At 34.7% G+C, this 27,779-nt stretch overlaps 1 protein-coding gene across 3 annotated transcripts in view; it reads right to left on the reverse strand.

Annotated features, from left to right (window-relative positions):
- Positions 1 to 27,779, reverse strand: part of LOC135845768 (uncharacterized) — a 58,054-nt gene that overhangs the window by 13,681 nt on the left and 16,594 nt on the right. For 2 of the 3 annotated variants that reach the window (XR_010558826.1, XM_065364594.1), the window contains exons 7-12: positions 22,933 to 23,158; positions 22,707 to 22,829; positions 22,003 to 22,123; positions 18,776 to 18,897; positions 18,549 to 18,679; positions 1 to 18,475 (exon numbers count right to left, since the gene is read on the reverse strand). The exon at positions 1 to 18,475 is cut by the window's left edge. The gene's annotated coding sequence lies outside the window, so the exon portion shown is untranslated. The remainder of the gene's footprint in view (positions 18,476 to 18,548; positions 18,680 to 18,775; positions 18,898 to 22,002; positions 22,124 to 22,706; positions 22,830 to 22,932; positions 23,159 to 27,779) is intronic. The other variant, XR_010558827.1, reaches the window with a different exon arrangement.

The raw sequence follows: 27,779 nt of genomic DNA on the forward strand, positions 1-27,779 counted from the left end.
AGAAATGTGCTAAATAATTCTGAGGTCAATGGTAGCTGAAACCGTCTCTGATACAACAAACTCAAGTAAAGGCAGCTGTTTGATGTCTGAGAAAAGCGGCTGACTCTCCAGCCAGTATAAATAGAGAAATGTGCTAAAAGATTCTGAGGTCAATGGCAGCTGATTCTGTCTCTGATACAACAAACTCAAGTAAGGTCAGCTGTTTGATGTCTGAGAAAAGCGGCCGACTCTCTAGCCAGTATAAATAGAGAAATGTGCTAAAAAATTCTGAGGTCAATGGAAGCTGAAATTAATGCACCTGGCTATGTGCCAAATAAAGGTATTGGCTCAACACTCCTGCCAGTGCCAGATTAATAAAAGATAGAAAATCAATTTCAGATCAGAGGCTATATGTTATGTGTGTCATAAAACAGGACATCTAACAAAGGATTGCTTCCAGAACCAGAGAGCTAGAAATTATGATCAGAATAATTCCAATTACCAGAACAGAAACTATAATGGTCTGCAAACACAAACAGAAGTAGCCTCACACTGAGAAGAAAAATCTGGTCGTGGTGGTCCCTGAAGTAAAAAGGAAAAGCCATCAGGTTACTGTAAACAAAAACACCTTCATTCTAGAAAAACTAAAAAATCATCGGCGCGTTCTGCGAAGCACAAGAGATCTACATCGACCAGTAGTTTGTCATCACCCTCTTCTTCTACAAGCAATTCATCATCTTTGTCTGATAATGGTCATGGTCATGCAAACATAGCAGTGGTGCGATCTAAAGGTAATAGTAAAAAGTTGTATACCTGTAAGAGTTAGTAATGATACTCTAGAGTGATTCTGGTGCAACGGATCATTTTGTAAATGATTGCAGTTATCTATGTAAATCAAAGGTATTGAATACCTAATCCTAAAATAATATCCAGTCCTAACAAGAGTGATAAAGCTGATTTAATTGCTACTGAAAGAGGATATGTCAAATTCTATAATTGTCTGAAAGAAGGTCAAATGTTCCGCTGCTACGAAATATTTTACCATAAGAAAAATGAATTCTCAATTGTTGTAAGTTAATTTTAATGTTTAAGTTATTTAATTTTATGCATGTTGTAAATTTTATTATTTGGTGACTATTTTATAATTTTAAATTTGCACGATTAAATTTATTTCAATTTCACTCATTCTTGTTTTTTTTTTTTTTTTTGGAGTGAAAGAACTAACAATTTCTGTATTTGTGTGCCTCATTCCTGTTGGGTTCAAGGAAATAAACTTTTTAAAAATCTAAGCTCGCGTTTGAAGTTAACAAAATTGGCGCAGTTATTAGGACAGCCATTCCTTGTGAAGTGTTTTGAAGAAATGCATGGAGGTATCCATAACGAAAATGGCTTCTGAAATGGAGTGTTCCGATACTTCGTTATCTGCCAACAGTATAATCGTGACTTGGAAAGTGTCACAGGGTATGGCGTAGCTGATATGATTTTGCTTCCTAGTGACGAAACCAAGCCAGCGTACATATTTGAATCTAAGTTCTTGCAAAAGAAGAACACAAGTACTGAAGAAATGAAAAAGAGGCTTATTATTGCTTTACGACAGATTTATGTTAGAAAATATAAAGTTCCAGGCGAGTACAAGAATTGTACTGTGAACGCAGTTGCCTTTCGCCAAAGTGACATAGGCATGGCATATGTTAAACGTGAAGATTTGATCAAATACGGCCAAAAACAAGAAGAAAGATTGAGAAAGAAATGTGATTCTAATTAATATGCTTATCCAGCATTGAAAACTATGTATTCAGGATGTTTCTGTTTCTACAGTGTTGACAATAGAAGATGCTCAATTCCTGAAATTAATTGAAAAATATGACAGAGTGATTACTAAATGTTTTCCCAAGCTTACTCTTTAAAGCAGAAGAACATATGCGCAGCCTATGTGCTCAATACTGGAAGTTCATTCTACTTCAAGTTTGTAAAATATTTTCAGTAAGTATTTTTAAATTTTTATGGTGTTATGTGTGCCCAACTCCCTCAAATTTCTTGTCAGATCTCCTTCAAATTTTTTTTTAATGCCTCTCTCTTGTGTTAAAATTTTGTTGTTCTCTCAAAAACATCACAGAACCGAAATGATTTTTTTTTTCTTTTAATTATAAGTTTTTTCTGATGAGTATTTTTTTTATTGGTGTTGCGATAAAATATTAATGTATAATTATAAAAAATAAGATATGCATAATTTGTTCTTCAATAGGTTGTACCATCATATCCCCTTGAAAGGATGCCAGCCTGGCCATGGTACTTTAGGTTTTTGTACAGTGTAAAGTTTCATACAATAAATTTATATTCAAAATAGTTCAGTTTCTCAATTAATTAGTAACTGGCATAATTGACATCGCATCACTTGAATGAATGATGAAAGAATTCCTGGATAAAGTTTTTATTACACTTTCCATTTCCACTTAATTAAATAAAATTTCCTAAAGTTTTGTTTAATATTAAAGTTTTGAATTGCGAAAAAAATGAGTTCTTAAAGTGTACCTACTGCTCATCAAAAAAGTATGACTGTTTTCATATTTATTGTTATTGTAACTTAAAACTCTTTAACATTAATCTAATAATCAATTTTCATATTTCAGAAAATGTAATTTACATTGTAAAGCTGGAAGCAGCACGAGTGTTAGTATCCAGTTCCAGTTCCTCAGTTGGTCAGTAGTGGTAACTGTATTCATTACTTATTGATTTATGCATTATTTAGTGAACTTGGAACTACTACTTTATGATTTAATTTTGTTTTCAATTTTTTACAAATTTCAATTGAATGAACTTGCAAAATCATAGGCGAAAGACTCAGTCCCGACGGAACTCTCTAGAGTTGCAGAACAAGGCACATCATAATCGCGATGCATCGGTAGCCAGTCAACGAAGTACTGCCTCCACTACTCGACAACTTAATAAAGAACATCGCTCAGTTGCTGACACCACCAATGATAACAAAGCGTGGCAATTCAGCAAGGCTCCGCAGCGCGCACTTCTCCGAATCGAGGCTCGTGAAAAGGAAGACTGCGAGGCTCGGAATCACCAACAGTCCATGCAAGACCAGCCACCTCCTCGGGTGCAACCACAACCAAAATCTTGACTACTGTCAGACAATAATGCCCTCATGGTTCCCGAAAAGAATGAGAAAACTCCAGTCACCGACATACTCCGGAAAAACCTCGACCCTAGAAAGTTGAATCTCCGCGCGGCAATAAAATTTCTATCAGGTAAATGCCGGGATAAGGCCACTGCTCAGAAATTCTCTGAATCCGTTAATTCCCTACCAGGTTTGGGTACTAAAACTTCACAGAGCCGCTGTCATGAAGTCTGTATTCATAACATACCCTGCGATACTACTGTGGATCAAATCACCTTTGACGTCTGCCGGTCCTGGGGCCAACATCCGCTTGAAGTGAAGTTTGTTAAATATAAAGACACCAAAAAAGCCAACGTTGTTATCGCCTTTATTAAATCGGACTATGAAACGTACTTGGAGTCCACTGGACACTCTACGATAAAAATAGGATACGATCGTTGTCCTGTTGACAGCAGTATACAAGTGGTCAGATGTGGTGATTGCGGTATATCTGGTCACCCAACAAAATACTGTCGATTTAAAGAACTAGTTCCATCCAACATCCAAGCAATGGAGTGCAAAGACTGTCACTTCTATAATTCCGAAATCAAGTGCTGTAAGCTTCCTTGTTATCGTTTAGTCACCGCTTCGGATCATACCACTGGACAATACTGCTACCCAATACTGAATAGGCAGATCCAAAAAATCGAAGGTCAATACCAACTCTACAAAATCCCAGCAGCAACGGACGGAGGATCCGACTCAGAACAAAATCATGGCCAGTGAACTATCCGTGCTTCAGTTCAATGCCAACCATGATGCAATGAGTACTTCATTGCTTCACGTGTTGGCAATCCAGAAAAAGGTGGACATCGTTCTACTGTCGGATCCCTACCTTTATAATGGCACCCTTTCATTCAGTGGGTGGAATATTATACTGAACAATCACACCGCTTTATTGATTCACCATAAACTGCCATTTTCTGTCCTGAAAACCCAAGGCACTGATATTGTCCCGGCAACAGTTCTAGGTGCCCTATTTGTCTCAGTGTACGTACCACCCATTCGTACTCGTCCACTAGCCACCAATCTAATTCCGGTCATGGACAAGTTGGCTTTCATCACCTCCAGCTTCGACCGTCCAGCAGTTGTTGGTGGGGATTTCAATTTGTACTCGTCTCGAAATTCCACGTATGCCACCAAGGAACATAGTGTAGTTTATGCTCGCTTTATATGTATGAGGAATGGAAACCTTCAGGTGGTAAAAAATTCAAATCAGTGAGCCACCTGTATAAGAGTATTGCTGAAGAAATGACTCAACAAGGCCAAGTACTGACTGCTACACAGGTTGAAAACAAGTTCCAACCTATCAAGGATGCATATAAAAAATGAGAATCGGGGAATGAGAGCACTGGAGCCGATTTTCTCGTATTTTTAACTCGTAATTCGTGTTTTTTATCGTTTTTTGGATCAAATTTGTCTATTTTATCGATTTGTGGATGTTTTTTGAATTTTTTTTATCGATTTTGATGTCGTTTTAATCATATTTACATACATTTTCGCGTATTTTTCTTCATTTTTGGGTGTTTTAATTTTTTTTTTTTTGGGGGGGGGGGTGAAATTGTGTTTTTTGCCGCATTTCGCGTTATTTTATTTTTAAAAATTTTTTATAGTCGATTTTCATGTGTATTTATTTTTAAATGTTTTTATGGTGAAATTTTCATTATTTTATTGTAATTTGCGTAATTTTAACACGTTTTTAATTCAATTTTCAACTCGTTTCTGGTCGTATTTACGCACATTTGTGTGTATTTTATCGTTTTTATTTTTTCAAATCATTTTTTTTCAATTTAATCGATTTTTTTAGGTTTTTATTCGATTTTTTCATGTTTTTATTCGATTTTTTTCGTGTTTTTATTGTAATTTAAGTAATTTTGGAGTGTTTTTGACATATTCCTCTAATTTTAAGTTTTTGTTTCAGAGTTTCTGTGCTGGAGTCTTCACCTGCTCAACTCCAATGAAAGTGGTGGATGTGGAGAGAATGGAATACTCCATAACCTTTGACGCATCCATGGAGTGCATGGAATACTCCCTGTCATCTGATGCATTCACCTTCCCGTTTAATAGAATTTATAACAAGGTTAGTACCTATTGATTTTACATTATATGTTGCATGCATATACTTACCTGTACCTAACGAATTATTTTTAATTTTCAGGACAATCGGAGGTTCCTCTCAATGGCGCCAACGAGCCCCCCCCCCCAAGGGGTGTAAAACGAAAGCTTTCTTTTGAAAGCACGCCTGTAAATTACGCCCTAGTGGAAAAGGTAATTTTTTTTGAAATATGCATATTTTTTCAAATAAATTGAAGAATTTTTCTGTTTTGAATTGTTTCAATTTCTATTTTTTCCTGTTTCAGCCCATGGAGTACGTATTTCGATTTTCTCTGCGGAGACCAAAATTTTGTGAGGATTGTCCGCAGAATACAAGAGCACCCATCCCAATCACATGCGGATATGTTCTGTCAGTTGTGGTTGAAATTTGGTACTCCATATACCAGCCAAGGGTACTGAGTTATGTAAGTATTTTTTAATAAGTTTAATGTAGGTACCTACATTAATTTTTTTCATTTATTAATTTTTTGTTTTTTGTTTTTTTTTTCAGGATCAGTGGGGGTGTGAGGTGATCTTTCAGATGATGCCAGATTTCAGTGATTTAAATGAGCTTGGAAATATCCGGCGCACCTCTATAGAAAGGCGTGCGATTAAATGTCGCCGGAAGTTGATTTTTTAATTTTAAGTAAGGTTGCAAAAAATTGTTATTTTTAAATTTTAAAATTAAGCTATTTTTTATATTAAATTTTGGAGAAATTGTATATATTATGTACAAATGTTTTGAATATGTTAATAAATTTAGGTAATTTTATTTCGATAATTATTGCGAGGGAGAGGGGGGATGGGTAGGGGACCCATTAAGAAAGTCAATTCGGTGGTAAATGTAAAATGGAGACCCGTTTTCTTTAAAATTTTCGGCCACTAGGAAAAAATCTTGCTCTTACAGGAGCAAATTGAAAAAAATTAGCTCTCGCAGGAGCAAACATTTCTGAGCCACAAATTAACATTGAAATCCACCCCTCGCAGGAGCCACAGGAGCACAGGAAGCATTGCTCCTGCGGGGGGTGGCTCAGAACCGGCGAAACTCCCCTACTGGAATACATCCGGAACAAGCAAAATTACAACATAAGGAAGTCAAGGGAAACTTAGACAAAATTGGAAGCATTTTTGTAGTCCAGCAAAAGTATGGGAGGGACTGGCAATCATCGTTTTGTAATGTCAAGTACTTGAATACATTTATTTTTCATTTTAATTCATTATTTAATTCTTTCAGAGTGCAAGAAATAAAGAAATCCAGATCAGGAAGAGGCGGAAGATGATTAGATATGTACATCCAATAGCACTATCTAGTAGCAGCGATGAGGACGAAAATGAGAATGAGAGCACCTTGGAGACTAATATCTATAGTGTCTAGTACTTTTCTAGACAGTCCCTGAATGTTTGCATCATTCATATTTTTGCTCTAAGTTCATTTTTTTAATGAATTTCATTGCTTTTGTCTTCTAGTCAACTACCCATCTACTTAATTTATCAGTATTGTTGTTTTTATTTTTTCTAGTATTCATATTATGCATATTTATTGTTACTTGCAACCATAAAAATAAAATATAAATATTTGCAGTGTTTGATAGTTATGACATGACTTTGTTTAAATTTTAATCACTATATAATATGTTTTGTTAATCAATAGGTATGCCATTCCATTCAGCACCCAAAAAGATTTTGAAACCATGGCTGCAGGTTTATTTGTGCAAGATTTCAAAGGATGCCTCACACTATAGTGGATTTTTTAAGTACACTAGTAAACATCGAAAACATGTCTAAAACGACATATTTTTCTTTACTCTCGGGTATTATTTATGTCGATTTGATTTTGAACAAATTTGGGTTACATACATACATTAGTAAATTGTATTATAACATCTTTAATCATTTTTGGCATATTTGATAATTTTAGTGAGAATATTTTTTCATCCCAGAATTAGCCGATGTGGGCAAATTTCAAAATTTTTGGTTTCATTTATCATTATAATTGATGTTACAGTTAGATTTCAAAGTAACTTCTGCCATCCTCCCAAAACGTTTGCATCTATTGGGAAGTATAGTAGTAAACTAAAATACCCAAAAATCTACTAGAGCCTGGAACTAAACAAAATTATATTTAAAAGGTAGCCAATGTTGCGCCTATTCCTTATATGTAAATTCTCGTTATACATATTATGTTCAATAATTTGTTTTTTCATCAAAAATTTATTTAATTAGATAATGATTCGATCTTTTTCTGTCACTGATTCCTGTCTTCAACCTGGATTTTTTTTTGTCTCTTTGCCAAATCTAACATACTGATATCAATAGGATAAAAAGAACGATTGAAACGTGAAGTAAGTAAGAATTTGTATATCATTTTTCAGGAAATTTAAAATTTAAAATTAAATTTATTGTTCAATAATTTAATGATTTTTTTTTCTTTTTAGGGATGGTAGACTATCGTTTGGGCGATGACGCCAGAAAAGCTGCCATAAAAGAATTCCGCAATCGGAAGAAAGAATGAATTTGGTTATGTTACGTCATGTTATTACCTGCGAAGCGGTGTCCAGTATTTTAAAGACAACCAACAACCGCAGCGCACCTGGACCAGATGGTCTCGGTTACAAGGTTGTTAAAGCCCTTAACCTCACCAAACCAGATATCCTTCCAGAGATATTTAATCAGTGAGTCTCCAGCGGACATTTTCCAAATCTGTGGAAAGTCGGACGCGTCACATTTATTGGTACTCTGTCTAACTTCATCATTAGTTTATTTAAAATTTTTATTCAGAACATCTACAATGTAACAACTATCATAGGAATAGGCAGACTTCTTCTAGAGTTATTCTATGTTAATCAGATACAGTTTCGTCTGTATTCATTGTTGTGACTTTAACCTGTGTGGTTCGGATTCCGATGTGGAGCCGAACAAATAAATCTTTTTAAAAATACAATCTCTGTTAAAGTTGTAACAATATGTAGGGACAATCATCTGCATATCATACAAGCTGTAAGTAATCTCAGTTATAGTTTAACCACTACCAAAATGCGAGAGCTAGCTCACAACTTCACTGAATATTTGAATATGAAAGTATCTATAAAGTATCACATTGGTAGGAAATTCTGACCTGTTCCGAGCCGCCATCTCCCCCTCCCCCCCAAACAGGTGAACAGGAGCAGCTTATTCACAGCCTAGCTCAGAAAGACAGTTTCATGTGATTTTTTTTAACAATGTTGTGTGTGGGGTGATTTTTTTAAATCATTTTTTTGTGAATATGTATCTATGTTATTTTATTTTTGCAACTTGTTTTTGCGTAATTTATATTTAAAACAAAAACAGTACTATTGTGTCAAGTTTGCTTCTTTACGTGAACTCAAGCATGTGTCTGTTCAAAACTATCACTGTAACAAGGGACCTGTCATTGGACTCTTTAATGTGGAGCCTGTCGTCAGCCCTGCTCAAGTGAGATATGCCCTTGGAAAAAGCTGGGTAAGAGTGGTAATTTTTAATTTTTTTTTATGGGCCAACGATGGACAGACATTTGTTGCTACTCGTAGTTCTTGTTGGTTACTGCTTACGCGATTTTGAACGCTCAGTCGCCTAAATAAATTGCACCGACTGTAATTGTCTTGTTTGTGTACATTTTAAATTTTTAGTTTTTTTCCTTTTGTTTTTTGTTTTTTTTGTGGTGTATTGTTTAAAATGAGAGAGTTGGTAGATCAAATGTCCAAGGAGTTAGAGGACACGAAGATGAAGTGGTTGTTTCGGAATAATTACAGTATTCAGGTCTAATAGAACTTCTATGTTATGCAACTTGGCAACAGTCTTGTTGCAATTTGGCCAAATATTTTTCAACAGAATCGTCAAACGAATTGACCGAGGCATCACACATAAAATATTTTTCATTTCCATTTTTCTAAATCTCTGTTTTACATTTTTTTCAACCCGTACTCTATTCGGTATCCAGTCTGTACGAGTTCTGCCGTCGCTTTCCTTCTAACTTGGTATCCAGTCAGAACCTGAGGAAACACCTGGTCTATTCAAGGGAAACTCAAAGAAGATTCCAATAAACAAGTTCTAAACAAGTTCTATCATTTATATATACTTTTTTTTTATACTTCAGATTCATAGAGAAAAAAGAAGAAAAAATGGAGCTAAGAGAAGTCAGATTTCAAAGATTGGAGGCATTTTTGAAGGCAACAGGCGGAAAACTGTAATGTCCAGCTTGGAGTTTCCATTTCCAATGACAACAATTTGTTTGGGTATTTAGGTAAGGGAATTTTTTTTTTTTGGTTCTGAACTCAGCAGGTCTGAAAGTTTTTGTGGCAAGGGTAGGTCACATCATTCATACAAATAATAGTAAGTATGTAATATAAAATGGACATCATAAATTTGGTAGAAAATACCATTAGAAATATTCAGGACATGTTAATCTGTGTTTGGTGTAACCACACCATCTACGATATTAATCATAATTTTATGATTGGATGGCAGATCTTGGCTATATATGTACTTGAGTACAGTATTTGGCCTCCTTTAGACATAGAACAAAATAAACCCTCCGACTGACTGGCACCACGATTTTCTGCCATTTTTCGACCCTTTTTACATATAAACCCCCAAAATCGCTAAATTCATGTCCAGTATTTCTATCAGTCAGTCTCTGTGCTTGAGTCCGCTCTGTCATTCGGTTGTAAAATATTCAAAGTTTTCTTTTACCATTTTAAATTTTTTATTCGAAATCATCGAGAATAGCAGTAAAAAGTTTGTTTTTCCGCCTAAGTTCGAATTATTTTTTGGTTATTGAAGAGATTCATTAAAGGAACTTGTTGCTCTCAAATTCTAGTCAATTAATTAAATTTTCGCCAATTTACGCACACTCCAAAATTTGTCAATTTTAATCAAATATCCAATTTGCGAGTTGCCAGCAGTGTCTATTTCCAGAATTCGCCAAATTACGATATTGCGTCAATTTTAATTGTCAAATTTAAACCAATATGAATCCAGTTTTAATGTAAGTTAATTTTAATATTTATTTTATGCATGTTGTAAATTTTTTTTCATTTTTATTCAGTGACAATTTTTAATTTCTAAAATTGCATGATTAAAATTATTTCCATTAAGTATACGTATTTTCAATTTTTTTTAGTGAAGGAACATAACACTTTCATTATTACAATCTTCATTTTGAAACTTCTAATTCAATGCATTAATTAAGGAAAGAAAAAGCAAAAAATACCCTTACCTACCAAAGAGTTCCAATTGAAGCCCCCATTCCAACAAATTCTAATTGTGCTCAATGTTTCACAAATTGCTTCATAGCAAAAGCAATTACAAATTGCACGCAAAAGGATGAAGAATATACGCCCACTAGAGAGGATATCGAACTTGAAATCCCACTTGAAAGTAGAGGAAGATTAAAAAGGAAACCCAAAAACTGAATACAATTCTACTTGATGAGATTGGACTAATGGCTCCATCTAGTCCCACACTAAACACACCACAACCAGGTCCATCAACAATAAGATATCCAGCAGGAGGAAGCTGTGATTCAATTCCAGATCGGATTAATGATATAATGTGTGACAACCCCAAATGTAAAGAAGGTTCAGATTGCATGGAGGAGCTAGTGTAAATACCTAGTGTAGATTTAAAATATTGTGTAATTTTAAAATTTCAATTTTTCTAATTATATGTATTATCTAGTTAATTTATATTTCTTATTATATAGACATCTTCTAGTCTTATATCAATTATTGAAATTTTTTATGTAAAAATTTTTTTCCAAGGGGGGAGGTGTTAAGTTGCCAGCAACTAATTGCAACTACTAAGTTGCATAAGTATACTTTCGTACATATTTATCATTCCCTTTATGGCCCTTGTTGCAATATAAAATTAGCTATGGCTATTTAATAAAAAATAAATAATTTATTTAAATTGAATTTTAATAAAAACTAATTTATAATTTTTAATAATAACTATAAAATTTCTGTCATCTTGTCAATCTCTCGAATAACGACTATTTTCCGACCATTTCCCTATCGACGATACGTACGCTTTTGCCACTATTTTCACCCATAATGGAAAACTATGATTGAGTTAGATTTAAAAGCTCTAAGCTTACTTCCTTTTATTGAGTCTGAAGGAGGTGAAACAGTGAAGGTTTCTCCATCCAAAAGGGTGGTGCTTGATGCTCAGGCACTACAATTCTTGACGGCTTCAGTGTCTAAATCTATTCAACACAGGTTATCTGAAGCTCAATCAGCCTATCAGGGTTTTGAAATTCTCTGTCTTTTCAATTTTGTTTGTTTTTAAAAAATTACCTACTTTCAATTTTTTTTCAGTTTCTATAAATCAATATTTGAACTTATTTTCAATTTTTTTGGAATTTTTGTTGTTTTTTTTTGTTTTTAAAAAATTTATTTTAAAAAAATGTCAAAAAATCCAACAACCTTGTATTGCCAGGCAGCTGGCGAAATATCCCTTTTTTTAAAAACCCCTGAACCCCTTGTATTAATACATGAAAAAAATTCGTTCTGGCTTCCTAAAAAAATTGTAACTGATTTAAAAGGAAATTTTTTCCTATATTTTTCTGAAAGAGCCCATGATAAAGTAAAAACAATCCAAATTTATGACAACAAAAATTGGATTCCCTCGCAAATAGTTAAACACAGATTTAGAAATTTAGATAATATTCTAAAACTGTACCAACCTGACCACCCGGAAATTTTAAGTCCACATGATTGGACAATTATGGTAAAAATTTTAAACCTCCATTACAGTAATATAGAAAATTCACCCAAAAAAACGGATAAAGAATTTTTCACAATTCTTTATGACCGATATTTCAATTTAGACGAAATTATAGATGGTATTTTGCCATCTGTTCATAGCTGTAAAAGATGCTATGAATATGCCCGCAGGTTGCCACTCCCTCAAAATATCAATAAAGTGATGGTACACAAAATGTACCTAGAATACACTAATGTCACGGATATCGCCGAAAAAATTCTGACACAAAATTTCAACTGTTATTATTGTAAAATCTACCCAACAGCCTCAATATACCCTCCCCATGAATATTCCGATTTTGTTCAAAAAAAAGAACACATAAGAAATAGATTTCATAATACCCAACTGACATATGAGCAATGTAGGATTATAATAGCCAATTTGAAAAATCCCTTTAAATACTATCCAAGAACCGAAATTAAAATTGATTTTAAAAAAAATTATCATTGAGATAAATTTCAAAACCATTTTTTTCTAATATACAAGCTGTAAGTAATCTTAGTTATGGTTTAACCACTACCAAAATGTGAGAGCTAGCTCACAATTTCACTGAATATTTGAATATGAAAGTTTCTAAAAAGTATCACATTGGTAGGGAATTCTGCCCTGTTCGGAGTCGCCACCCCCCCCCCCAAAAGGTGAACAGGAGCAGCTTATTCACAGCCTAGCTCAGCAAGACAGTTTCATATAATTTTTTTTTTAACAACGTTGTGTGTGGGGTGATTTTTTAAAATCATTTCTTTGTGAATATGTATCTATGTTATTTTATTTTTGCAACTTGTTTTTGCGTAATTTATATTTAAAACGAAAACAGTACTATTGTGTCAACTTTCCTACTCTACGTGAACTCAAGCATGTGTCTGTTCAAAACTACCACTGTAACAAGGGACCTGTTGTTGGACTCTTTAATGTGGAGCCTGTTGTCAGCCCTGCTCAAGTGAGACATGCCCTTGGAAAAAGTTGGGTAAGAGTGGTAATTTTCAATTTTTTTTTTGATGGACCAACGATGGACAGACATATGTTGCTTCTCGTAGTTCTCGTTGGTTACTGCTTACGCGATTTTGAACGCTCAGTCGCCTAAATAAATTGCACTGACTCTAATTGTCTTGTTTGTGTACATTTTAAATTTTTAGTTTTTTTCCTTTTGTTTTTTTTTTGTGGTGTATTGTTTAAAATGAGAGAGTGGGTAGATCAAATGTCCAAGGAGTTAGAGGACACGAAGATGAAGTGGAGACAGAAGATAAATCAACTTGACAGCGTAAATTAATTTTTTTTTAAAATTTCAAATCAAATTTTTTATTACAGCTGAATACAGAAGTATTTGGCTCAAATGGAATACGTGCCGGAGAACGACCACAGGGTCAGCCTGATGACCAATCTAACCAGGGATATCGAACCTGAAATCCCACTTGAAACTAGAGGAAGATTTTTTGGAAACCCAAAAACTAAATACAATTCTACTTGATGAGATTGGACTAATGGCTCCATCTAGTCCCACACTAAACACAGCACAACCAGGTCCATCAACAATAAGATATCCAGCGGGAGGAATAAGCTGCGATTCAATTCCAGATTTGATTAATGATAGAATGTGTGACAACCCCAAATGTAAAGAAGGTTCAGATTGCAGGGAGGAGCTAGTGTAAATACCTAGTGTAGATTTAAAATATTGTGTAATTTTAAAATTTCAATTTTTCTAATTATATGTATTATCTAGTTAATTTATATTTCTTATTATATAGACATCTTCTAGTCTTATATCAATTTTTGAAATTTTTCATGTAAAAAATTTTTTACCAGGGGGGAGGTGTTAAGTTGCCAGCAACTAATTGCAACTACTAAGTTGCATTATACTTTTGTACATATTTATCACCCCCTTTATGGCCCTCGTTGCAATATAAAATTAGCTATGGCTATTTAATGAAAAATAAATAATTTATTTAAATTGAATTTTAATAAAAACTAATTTATAATTTTTAATAATAACTATAAAATTTATGTCATCTTGTCAATCTCTCGAATAACGACTATTTTCTGACCATTTCCCTATCGACGATATGTATGCTTTCACCACTATTTTCACCCATAATGGAAAACTATGATTGAGTTAGATTTAAAAGCTCTAAGCTTACTTCCTTTTATTGAGTCTGAAGAAGGTGAAACAGTGAAGGTTTCTCCATCCAAAAGAGTGGTGCTTGATGCTCAAGCACTACAATTCATGACGGCTTCAGTGTCTAAATCTATTCAACACAGGTTATCTGAAGCTCAATCAGCCTATCAGGGTTTTAAAATTCTCTGTCTTTTCAATTTTGTTTGTTTTTAAAAAATTACCTACTTTCATTTTTTTTTCAGTTTCTATAAATCAATATTTGAACTTATTTTCAATTTTTTTGGAATTTTTGTTGTTTTTTTTTGTTTTTAAAAAATTTATTTAAAAAAAATGTCAAAAAATCCAACAACCTTGTATTGCCAGGCAGCTGGCGAAATATCCCTTTTTTATAAAACCCCTGAACCCCTTGTATTAATACATGAAAAAAATTTGTTCTGGCTTCCTAAAAAAATTGTAACTGATTTAAAAGAAAATTTTTTCCTATATTTTTCTGAAAGAGCCCACGATAAAGTAAAAACAATCCAAATTTATGACAACGAAAATTTGATTCCCTCACAAATAGTTAAACACAGATTTAGAAATTTAGATAATATTCTAAAACTGTACCAACCTGACCACCCGGAAATTCTAAGTCCACATGATTGGACAATTATGGTAAAAATTTTAAACCTCCATTACAGTAATATAGAAAATTCACCCAAAAAAACGGATAAAGAATTTTTCACAATTCTTTATGACGGATATTTCAATTTAGACGAAATTATAGATGGTATTTTGCCATCAAGCCTGAAAGCTAAGAAAGCATGTTTGACAAACTCGGGCCAAGTCACAGATCAAAGAGATGGAGGAACTCGACCTCGAACTGTGGAATTTGCCTTGTGAGTATACGGCATATCTTCTGTTGGCCACAGACAGGCATTTCCAAACTTGAGCATTGAACTTTTAATTTCATGGTAAAATGAATAATAAGTTTTAGTTAAAAAGTGAAGTTTTCCATAGGCTTTTATTTATTCTAGGATGCATTGGATGGAACGGATGATGAAGATGGTGATACCTCAGTTGATCATGAGTGAGTACAATACCTTTTGATTTGTCCAATGACAGTTCTTCAGACGATTTTGACAGTACAGTTAGTCAAGTAAAGCTCATCAAGTAGCATCTTTGTAATATAGTTGTACAGTTAGTAACCTGACATCTCTCATTCCAATATCTAATATATATTTAACCAAGTTGATTTTACTAAGTTTTTGGTGTTACTGATATTTTTATTTGGTATTTTATTTCGTGTTAATAGTTTTTATATAAATATTAATAATTCACTTTCAAATTTTGTGTAATTCATATTTTTGTGACTATACATTTTATTTTGTAAATTCACTCGATCTTCCAAATTTTCTAAATCAATTCTTTTCGCGAGTGCGGAGTGTATAATTAAAATACTTATACTAAATATTTAACTCGATATTCTTATATGGTGAATTCATTCACTTTTCTATTTTCCAATTATTTCATTTCACAAGTGTTTAAGGTAAAACTTTAACAATTGTATAAGAATTGATGTAATAAAGAGCTTCCAATTATTATCAAATTATTTGAGAACATAGCAAAACCATCATTTAAATTTTTTTTTTTAGAAAATTCAGTGGGTATTCATTTTTAATTTTTCAAGCCACAAAATTATCTGAACTCCTTTACACGGACACTGATTCGCTTATATTGAGTAAGTATCGAAAATTTAAGGTTGGCAATACAAACACTGACCGATAAAATACAAAATTTCATAAAACTGATGAAAAAACAGCAGGAATTATTAATTATTTAAATTCCAATACAAAGATTTTACAAGTTTCTAATTTTTTACTGGCTTGAGTTGAATTTTTCATTTTTATTTAATTGTGTGATTTTAACAATAATTAATAACTCAAGTCATTTTCTATTCGTTTAATTATATTCGCAAATTGTTTGTTTTTAACCATTCTCGCAAATTGTTGCAAATTCTATCAAGGTAATTTTAATTGTAATTTTCACATGCTTGTATTTATATTATTTTTATTTTTGAACACTTGAATTTTTTCGGCAACATAACAATGCTGAAGCGCTTATACACTCCAACCATATTTTACACCTTGAAAAGGTAATGATAACTTTTTTTCATAATCATTCCTCAATTAATCATTTATATAGGGTTTAAGATAAGTTCATCTACCTATCTAAGGTCTCAGTACCCATTATTGAAATATTTTTTGTCATGTTTCAGGACACTCTCACATTACAGCTTAAGACCGCTCAAGCTGATTTCTCTTGCCTGTTTAAGATCACAAATACCATTTACTTTGAGCTGACACCAGAAGCGGTGACGATTAAGAATCACATTCGCAACCCTGCAATCATTACTTTGGAACGTTTTGCTAACACTTCAACTATGTTGTACCAGAGCACTCCAGAGAAGATAAGTCATGCTAAAAATCCAGATGATGTAATTTTAAGTGAATCCCAGTGGAATCTCATATTTCAAGATATTCAGAGACTATTACAAGGCAAAAGTCGAGGATCATCATGCAAATGAAGTAACTTAAACAGTAAGGGTTTGACCATAAAACAAATACTTTACATAGTAAAGAACTGAGAGGACTGGCAATGCAAATTCAAAGAGTAGTTTTGAAGTCCTAGCTCAAAATGCCAAAATTGATCATTCAATCAAGCTTTTCAAAGCAGATTTTAATACATTTATATATTGGAGAACATCTTCGACGAGTCATCCTGGTCGAATGTTAAGATAGAGAAAGTAAGTTTTTATTCAATTGTCTCATTTTTGATTTTTTTTTTCATTTATAGTTTCAAAAATTAATGTTCGTTTTTTTTTTTGTTAATTCAACAGAAAGCAGAACATACTGTGGAATTCTCCATTCCGTTTCCTGTCAAGTTACAAACAGTTATCAAAAAAGTGACGGAAGCAGGATTTGAAAACTTAACAATTAATACGATCAATGTATCCGAGGTTTCTAGAAAAAGGTTTTTAGAGCTGAAAAACCTGCAGCAAAAAAAACGAAAGGTATAATAATGTGTATTACTTACATGTGTAAATAAAAGATGATATTATTGATTTCTTATTATGTTCAAATGTTTTGAAGTTTTGTATGATTTTTTTCTGAATTTTGAGAAACTTTCTAGAATATTATTACAGACACAGCATTCTATAAAAGAGTTACCGCTACCAATCATAGCACTGGCCAGTATTGTTGTCCAATTTTGAACAAACATATCGAGAAAATAAATGGATAGTTTTGACTTTACAAAGCTCCAGTAATGGATGGAGGATCAGATAAAGACTCTCAATATGACGAGTAATCTTAGTACGTTCCAGTTTAATGCGAATCATGATTCGATGAGCACTTTGCTGATCCATGCGTTCGCAACCCAACAAAAAGCAGATATTATTCTCCTGTCCGACCCCTATCTCCACAGCATTTTTGGCATAAATATCTAGATACTCGTATAAATTTTTTTTAGGGGATTTGAAAAATTCGGAAAATTTTCAAAAAGAAGTAACTTCAGTAACCCAAATTTTGAAAAAATTACCAAAAGTTACTTTTAGTAATTTTAGTAACTTATAACCGAGAGTACTAGCCCTGGAAATTCATTCATTGAGAATCCACTTTAGGGATGTCGACTCGTTGAACTAATACGTAATACTTGACGAATAGTTTAAGTATTCTTGAATAGGAAAACTAGTTATGTGAAAATGATTTTTGTTTCAATTGAGTTACCACCAATAACCTACTCGGTGATCAGGAAAAAAATTGATCTCGTGTACTTCGAAACACCCATATAAAACGATAAAGTTTTTTAAAAACAGCCGGATATGAATCTAAATTCACGCGAATGCGGATAAAGATTAAGATAACATCATGTTTGTTGACTTTTTACAAACGATAGCGATGAAATCTGAAGTGAAAGTGTATCATATTGGTGCATGGCGACCAATAAAAGGCTCATGCGAGATAAAAATTGCTTAAAAATCTAAAAGTCTCCAATGGATATCAAAGCATTGCCAGAAAAACGGATCACATTGACAAACTTAAAATTCAAGTTCACTTAGATCATATATACGTAATAAAACTAATCCCGAGATATCTTGGGCAATTGAAATGCACAACAATACTATGTTACCTGGAAAACGTAACAAAAGATTTTTTCATGATGAGCCATTCCCCATGACTTCTTCAATCGTTGATTGCATTCCGCAAAGTTCAATCACTGTTCGATAAAAACAACGTTTACCCATTTGAAAAGTCTTGATAAATAAAACTCGAACATCATTTCTACAGCATCTGATCATCAACCTGCTGACATGAAACGTGATTTAAAATGCTGCCAAATTAGAACGTAAACTGATCTTTCATGTTTCGAAAAACTCACCTCCAGGAACCGTAGAAAAAAAATTGAACTGGAACATCATCCTGAGCTACAGCAATTCGAACTCGATTTTTCATCATCGTATTCGCAAAATCATCTCAGCGAAATTTAACATCTGGTTCATTCTGAAACATCTAATCGTTGATTTGTTAGCATATGCCACGAAGGTACTTCAAAATCCCAATAAGTTGGCCATAAAAATACGAGTAGTACAATTTCAAAAAGCTCACCTCCAGAAACCAGTAGGAAAAAAATTGTACCCGAACATCATCCTGAGCTACTGCAATTCGAACTCAAAATTCGTCATCGTGTTCGCCAAACGATCTCAGTGAAATTTAACATCCGGTTCATTCTGAAACATTTAATCGTTGATTTATTAGCATGCCACGTACGTAGATATCTTAAAATTCCAATAAGTTGGTCGTACACATAAGGGAGACACAAAATCACCGCAAACCTCGCCTATTACATCTCACCCTCGATTCTCGAGGAGTGTAAATGTACTGCAGGCGAGTGTCCGCCTAAAACCAATTACAGGGATTGTACTCAAATTTTTCTCAAAAAAAGTAACTTTAGTAACCAAAAAAGCCGGAAAAAGTAACCAAAAAGTAACCAAAAAAATGTTAATGTAAAAAAAAGTGGCAACCAAAAAACTTCAATGCAGTCAAAATCATAAAATTACATTTGATTTTAGATTAAAAAAAAAAAAAAAAAAAAAAAAAAAGTTTATAAAAATTTCGATAGCAGTTTTTTCAAAAAACACAAAAAAAAACATCAAAATTCAAATACCAACCATTTTTGAAAAAAAAAAACCTAACAAAAGCTCGAAACAGATAATTATCTACATTTCAAAAGTAAACTACTCGTAGATTGAAATACAAAAAGAACGCATTAAAGTAAATATTATGGATACCGGAAACATAATTGAAAAATATATTAAACTACATACTCAAAAAATTGCAAAATTGAAAGAAGAGAGGGAAGTCTACCGAAATAGGGAGGAACGAAATTCAACCTTTCAATCAAAACCATTGAAAAAAATCAAACACAAAAATACCAATTGTAAAATAGCAGAAATATTCACATGAGCGAGGATTTTACAGCAAAAAAAATCGAGTGTTTGAGAAATAATAAACAATAATTCGTAAAAAAAATTGCATAAATGAGAAAACTAATTTTAGAACGAGAAACTTATTATAAAATTAACAGGAAAAGGCGGCGGGGGAGGAGGGAGATTGCAATACAAATTTGGAAAAAAAGTGATTTGTGAAAATCATTTTAAAAATTCGAATACAAAAAAATGTAAGTACCTTGCTTCAAAAAGTAAAAAAAAAACGTCCGTCAAAACTGTCAAAAATTGACACGATCCAAGAACATGGAAAAATTAGTCCGGCATATGACAATAGGAGTAATTGCACCCCCCCCCCCCGATCCTCCGGGACAACTTGTTTCTTAAAGGGGACATCCTAAGGAACATTATAAAGCTAACTTGCCAAAAAAAAAGTAGGCCTTACTTACAAAATGGCGGCCATTTTGATTGACAGGTCAGCCGAAATCGCAGATTTTGCGTTTTAACATAGGACTTGCACGAACTTTTTCAAACTTTACAAAGGTAGATAGAAAGATCATGCAAAAATTTATCACCTGTCAAAATTTCAAGCGCTAAAGTGCGTTTTTCGATTTTTGGTGAATTTTTGAAAATCGAATTTAGGCCAAAAATGAGGGAAAAAATCAAAATTTCACCAAATTGATCAAGAAAGCTGAAATTTGGGATATACCTTATTTTCGACATGCCAAATCGATTGGAAACGGTTTCAACCCGTTTTGAGCAGTTCTGGAGCCTCCAGCAGATTTTTGAAACTCGAAATTCTCACAAAATTCCATCAAATTGGAGTTGTAAAGCTAAAATTTATTCTAAAAACTAATTTCAATACGCTACGAAGTACTGCAGCTGAATTTCAAGTCGTTTTGGATCCTCCAGCGACTTTTTGAAAATTCCTGAAACCTCCAGCAGATTTTTGAAACTTTAAATTTTCACAAAATTTCATCAAATGGAGATGGAAAGCTGAAATTTACTCTACATTCCAATTTTAACACCCTCTGAAAACGACTTCTATTTCAAATCATTTTAGAGCCTCCAACGACTTTTTTGAACATTACTGGAGCCTCCAGTGGATTTTTGAAACTTGGAATTTCCCCAAAATTTTATCAAACCAAGATGTAGAGTCGAAATTGATTCTGCAAACTAATTTCAATACGCTACGAAGTTGACTGCCGGTGAATTTCAAGTCGTTCTTGAGCCTCCAGCAACTTTTTGGAAGGTTGTATGACTTTTTTTTTTTTTTTGGAAAATTAAAATTTCCTAAAAGTAGCTGGAAGCTTCAAAACCATTTGAAACCACCATGTAGTCTGCGAAGTAAATTTCAGCTTGCCAACTGCATTTGATAAATTAATGTTGGAGAAATTTCAAGTTTCAAAAATTTACTGGAGGCTCCAGTAATTTTCAAAAAAGTCGCTGGAGGCGCAAAAATGACTTGCACCCACCTGAAGTCGTCTTCAGAGGGTGTTAAAATTGGAGTGTAGAGTAAATTTCAGCTTTCCATCTCCATTTGATGAAAATTTAAACTTTCACAAATCTGCTGGAGGCTCCAGTAATTTTCAGAAAAAGTCGCTGGAGGCCCTAAAATTACTTGAACTTACGTGAAGTCGTCTTCAGAGGGTGTTGAAATTGGAGTGTAGAGTGAATTTCAGCTTTCCATCTCCATTTGATGAAATTTTGTGAAAATTTAAAGTTTCAAAAATCTGCTGGAGGTTTTAGGAATTCTCAAAAAGTCGCTGGAGCCTCCAAAACGACTTGAAATTCAGCTGCAGTACTTCGTAGCGTATTGAAATTAGTTTTTAGAATAAATTTCAGCTTTACAACTCCAATTTGATGGAATTTTGTGGGAATTTCGAGTTTCAAATATCTGCTGGAGGCTCCAGAACTGCTCAAAGCGGGTTGAAACCGTTTCCAATCGATTTGGCATGTCGAAAATAGGGTATATCTCAAATTTCAGCTTTCTTGATCAATTTGGTGAAATTTTGATTTTTTCCCCTCATTTTTGGCCTAAATTGGATTTTCAAAAATTCACCAAAAATCGAAAAACGCACTTTAGCACTTGAAATTTTGACAGGTGATAAATTTTTGCATGATATTTCGATCTACCTTTGTAAGGTTTGAAAAATTTCTTGCAAGTCCTATGTTGAAACGCAAAATCTGCAATTTCGGCTGACCTGTCAATCAATATGCCCGCCATTTTGTAAGTATGGCCAACTTTTTTTTGGCAATTTTGCTTTAAAATGTTTCTTAGGATGTCCCCATTAAGAAAAAAGTTGTCCCGGATGATTGGCGTGGGGGGGGGTGCAATTACTCCTATTGTCATATGCCGGACTAATAGTACAATTTCAAAAAGCTCACCTCCGGAAACCAGTAGAAAAAAACCGCACTCGAACATCATCCGGAGCTACTGCAATTCGAACTCAAAATTCGTCATCGTGTTCGCCAAACCGTCTCAGTGAAATTTAACATCCGGTTCATTCTGAAACATTTAATCGTTGATTTATTAGCATGCCACGTAGATATCTTGAAATTCCAATAAGTTGGTCGTAAAAATAGAACATATTTCAAGAAGCTCACTGTTGGCTGAGCTTAGAGCTCTGAAAATGTTTTGTATTTTCAAAATTTGCCTATACTCGGCGCGAAGAGAAAATATTCGGAAGAGATTGAGCATTCACGACGACGTCAGTATTAGAACTGTTTTTATTTTAATTTTTAAAGTATTAGAAAATATCAGTACATGCATTTCCAGACGACCACATGTGTACATCATATAAGGGAGACACAAAATCACCGCAAACCTCGCCTATTCCATCTCAACCCTCGATTCTCGAGGAGTGTAAATGTACTGCAGGCGAGTGTCCGCCTAAAACCAAATAATAGTAAGAAAACACGACGAGCACTTAACTGCAACGTAACTTATAGTCCACAAGTCGCAGGCTCGCATTTCGATTTTTTTGTTAAAATAATGCACACATATAATAATTCTAATATTCTAATCATATTTCTACGTTTTTTTTTTTTTTTTTAATTAAAATTAATGCTCTAAGTACATAAACACTCACCTCGGAGAACCAGTAGAAAAAAAATCGCATTCGAACATCATCCCGAGCTATTGCAATTCGAACTGAATTTTTCATCATCGTATTCGCAAAATCATCTCAGCGAAATTTAACACCTGCTTTATTCTGTAACATCGAATTAATTGTTGATTCGTTAGCAAGTCACGTACGTGGCTACTTTAAAATCTAAATAAATTGGTCGTAAAAACGAGTATCACATAGAGCTCACCTTCAGAAACCAAAGGAAATCACACTCCATACCATTTGCCATTAGAACCGGTTCTTTTTAACCGCCACAAAACGTTGGTTGCATAATGTAATAATGGAAATTGCAACTTCGGTTCAAATAGCCGGTTTAGCAGAAGATAAGGGTACTGGATATTCCCACAAAAATTCGAATACGAATATTTTCTTCATAATTTAGGCCCTCATCATCATCTGCAGTTACAACGAACCTGCAAAAAAAAAAAAAAAAACATTTCATATAAGTAAAATATTGGCTAATTTGTACGTTAATCTAAAATTACGTGCCTTATTTTATTTTATTTATCATCGCATTCCTCACGTAGGTATCTTTCTACACTACACAAAATATTCACAAAATCAATGACGTGCGTATTAAATCAGTTTACGCCATCAAAAATCACACATAATTCAAGAACTAAGCCTCCTAAAGAAAAACTAATCATGGTCATTCTTCTCTAAGATGCACCGTTTGCCGGAAAAATCAACTTTTATGTCAAAAAACGTGATTTAAAAAAAAATGAAAAAAAAAAAATAATTCAGCAGTCAAGTTTAGCTATTTTCAACATATAATTTTTGATGAAATATAAATGTGTACCGATATTTCAAAATGGCCCATTCGGTCAGTGCCGAGAAGGGTGTAGATTTTATTTTTCAAAAATCGGTACAATCTTCCAAAGTTTCCAAGTAATCTAAACGGCGCGCGAACGTGAAGCTTTCATGGACAGCTTCACACTCAAACACTGTTGGGATCCACCGGAGAACACTGGAAGTTTATTTTGATTTTTGAAAAATAAAATCTACACCCTTCTCGGCACCGACCGAATGGACCCTCTTAAAATATCGGTACACAAATGATCTTTTCAAAAAAATACGTCAATTTTTTTTTTGTTACAAAAACGCCAGACCTCGGGGGGGGGGGGGAGGGGTTACACCAAAATCAAATTTTGTAAAAATGAAAAAAAAAACCGAGTGATATGTCAAAATGTAGGTTTTTAGGATCGAAAAACACGAATCTGAGGTCCTTTTTTCCCTCAAACCTCTTGGGGAGGTGCTACCAAAATCAAATTTTGTAAAAATGAAAAAAATCGAGTGGTATGTCAAAATATAGGTTTTTTGGGTCGAGAAACACGAATCTGAGGTTCTTTTTTCCCTCAGACCGCTCGGGGGCCATTGAGGAGGTGCTACCATTCTTGAGATATCTCGTCTCAAAGGCGATTACATTTCAACTAAATTAAAGCGAAGTAATTGTAAGTGAAGAAGGCATGAGTGCTTTTATTCAACTCGCTTCAAAATCGCGATTGCGTGAAACTGTGTGTTCGAGTGTGTAGAATTTGGGTGTGGTTAAGTTACATTGCGACTAGGCGCGATTTTTCTAGTTATGATATAAAATAACCGACGATATCGTGTCGAATGATTGAAAAACTTGACAAATAAATACCCCCCACCCAAAAAAATCCGGATTTTGATACACTACTCGAATTTTTGTGATGTTTTCAAAATTTTATTTCAGTAGCACCCCCCTCCTCCCCTGCTCCATATGTGCTGAGTGAAAAAAAGACTTCAGATTCGTGTTTCTCGACCCAAAAAACCTACATTTCAACATATCACTCGATGTTTTTCATTTTTACAAAATTCTATCTCTGTCGCACCTCCCCAAGGGCCCTCAAGAGTATTGAGGAAAAAAATTACCTCAGATTCGTGTTTCTCGACCCAACAAACCTATATTTTGACATATCACTTGATTTTTTTTTATTTTTACAAAATTTGATTTTTGTAGCGACCCCCCCCCCCCGGGTGGTCCTTAACTACATGGCAAAAAAATGTGCGATGCTTTCCGCTCCCATCCCCTAAAGTGGTAACCTCTGGTGAGAAAATAATTCTTTTTTTTTTCATTTTTTCCATTTTCAAAAAATTTGGGGTGCTGTGGGCCCCTCAATTTTCAAAAATTTTCAAAAAACCTAATTCAAAGAAAAATTTCAAAATTTTGAGTTCCATCATCTCTAGAAGGCCTCTTGTAGAGGGTAGGTGAGGACCCAAAGTACTCGTTATAGCAGGGAATATATGCCCTCGGTCGTCGGTAACACTGCCGGTACAGTGCCATCTAGCGGATTAGTTCCGCGAGATGCGGACGACCGAAACAGACTGCCGTGTCTGCTTCGCAGTTGTCTTAGGTCGCTTAGAGCATTCGCTCCTCTGAACGGACGTCGAGGCAACGAGCCTTTTGAGCAGAACTGCACGGACGCGTGTGTTTTTATAGCTTTAGGTATTACCTATAGAATAGTGCTTTTCAATGTTCACTAAATGAAGCTCAATAAAGTGTTAAAAGTGATTTATCGCGTTTAAGTTATTGTGTGGATAAATAGTGATATTGCACAATCTGTACGAGTGAAGGTGTAGGGTATTAATTAGCCGAGCATACCCCGGACAGGTACATAAGGGAACCAAATCCTCACGTAGAGGACGACGTTCCCACCTATCTTCTCTCTACATTGGCGCTCCGGACGTGGGTTTGGACTCGTTTTTTGGTCGTTTTTTATGGACGTTTTTGTGTTGGAAATTGTAACACGGACGCATTGGTTTCTATGCCAAAATTCCACCTACGTTGGTTAGAAAAGGTCGTTTCATTCGTTGGAGTTTGGATACAGACTGATTCAGCTGTAGGAGTTCAGTTTTCAAGGAAGAAAAAACGATCCAGTGAAATATACAACACAACAACAAGGTTAGTGTATTTTTTATCATCATTTTTCGCATATTCGCGTAATAAATACGTTCGTAATACGTTTAGAATCGAATTCGCGAGTGCTTTTTATTCGTAAACGGTGTACCTAGACGTGAAATTGCCACTAAGATAAGGCAAAACATCCGTTCGTTGTCTTGTGTTTCATGCACAGATGTGAAAAGTATCCGGACAGTGTGCAACCTGTTCAAAAGTGAAAAACGTTAGTAGGTTCGTTGTTTGAACGGCACACTCGTTGCTCAAGGTCGTTGGTACGTAGTGTACACTCGTTCACGTTTGTACCTACTCCGTTTGGTCGTTTTATACCTGGCTTGGTTATCTAGTGTATGCAACAATGAGCAGACGTGATTTTTTCTGCTCTGAGCTGCACAATAATACTGAAAATAATACATTCGGTAATAACATCGGCCGAAGTATACCTAGAATGGAATTAAATAGTCGTAATAATATAGGTAATTATTCCCAAATTAGTGAAAATGATATGTCAAACTTGTTTGATGGCCGCTCACACGGACAGTTCATGTCACGGACGTTACTAGATAATCCTACTGAAGTACAAAGAGGTAGGCGGCATGTCGTAACGTTTGCCGAAATAAATGATAGGCAAAGTGGTGATTTGCCGAAATAAATGATAGGCAAAGTGGTGATTTTGAACTAGACGTTGGTCTGTGTCCGCAGTTGGATGTCGGACGTGGTCCAGACAGGCTCGGACGTGGTCAGGATGGGTACGGACGTGGTCAGGACGGATACGGACGTTTTGAGACTAGTAATAACATGATGGTTGGTAGCCTATTGCTACACGGACGTACTAGTATGAATGAAAATACACGGTCGAGTTCCCTCCCCCCTGCTGGGGCATCTGGGTCCTGTGTCCGCGCACAGTCGAATATGTCCTATCCAAGTGGTGTGTCTGGTACCCACCAGTCGTTTCGAACGGACGACAACAATGTTGGGCTCAGCCTACAAGTCGGACATACACAGACTTATGACAATAGCCGAATTGCTTTGCAACCCAGAGCTAGGTTGGTATCACCAACTAGTCGTTTACCATCCACTAGCATTAACAGGTCGAACAGGACAGTTTCAAGTGAAACTGATCCGAATACTTTACAGACAGATATGGCATTATGTATTGCTAAACAACCTTTAAGTTACAACATAAATTTTGCTGCAGGTACAATGTCGTTTAAGATGAGTACTTTACAGTCACTCAACATAAAGTATGACGAGTCGTACAGGTTTGAACCTCATCTTTTTGTGAAAAAGTTTGAGAGCATTATGGAAGACATGTCCGCATCTAATGTCCTGTACTGTACAGCATTTTGGCAACTGATTGTTGATCCATCAGTTGCTGTATGGAAAACAAATAATCACGGTGTTACAGGGTATTATCAGCTGAGAGACAGTTTTCTCAGACACGAGTGGAGTCAGAGTAAACAGGACGAGATAATGGACTACTTTCAAAACGAATTAGAAGTGCCTCATGAGTCGTCTAGGGTCGTAGCTGGTACCATGCTTAATTGGTTAAGAATATTGTCCAACATGGACATGAATTTAAGCTGGATAGTAGACACTGTGTATTGTAAAATGGACGAAAGGATGCGAGTCCGCTTTAGAAAGGACGAAGAAAGGGAAGAGTTGATCCCATTTGCAATGCGTCTTATACAACTTACGAAGTATGAGGAGTTTATCACGAAAACTCCAACATCACAACTGCAGCAAGTGCAATACGGATGTACAGGACAGTCTAGAAGTAGGTCGAATAGTGATGCTAGGTCAAATCAGACGAAAGACGGTAATGGAACGGACGCTAGAAGTAAATCAAGTGAGGCTACTTCTAGCAAGAAATCAATACCCAAATTGGTCAATAAGTTGAAAATGGAATTGAAGGACGTCTCCCCAGACGCGGACATTGCTGAAAGCGATGTGGACGATGAGTCCTCTCAAAGGACGGACGCTTCAGAATGTGAAATTCCATTCGAAGAATATGTAATACTCGGAGATGCATTAGCTCAGTATATTGCATCTCAACTACCAAATCGTGATGGTAGGGTGGTCGATATAGACGACACGAAGGACGTTGGTATCGGAGA

The sequence above is a fragment of the Planococcus citri genome, chromosome 1 (assembly GCF_950023065.1).
Source record: "Planococcus citri chromosome 1, ihPlaCitr1.1, whole genome shotgun sequence".
Taxonomy (NCBI): domain Eukaryota; kingdom Metazoa; phylum Arthropoda; class Insecta; order Hemiptera; family Pseudococcidae; genus Planococcus; species Planococcus citri.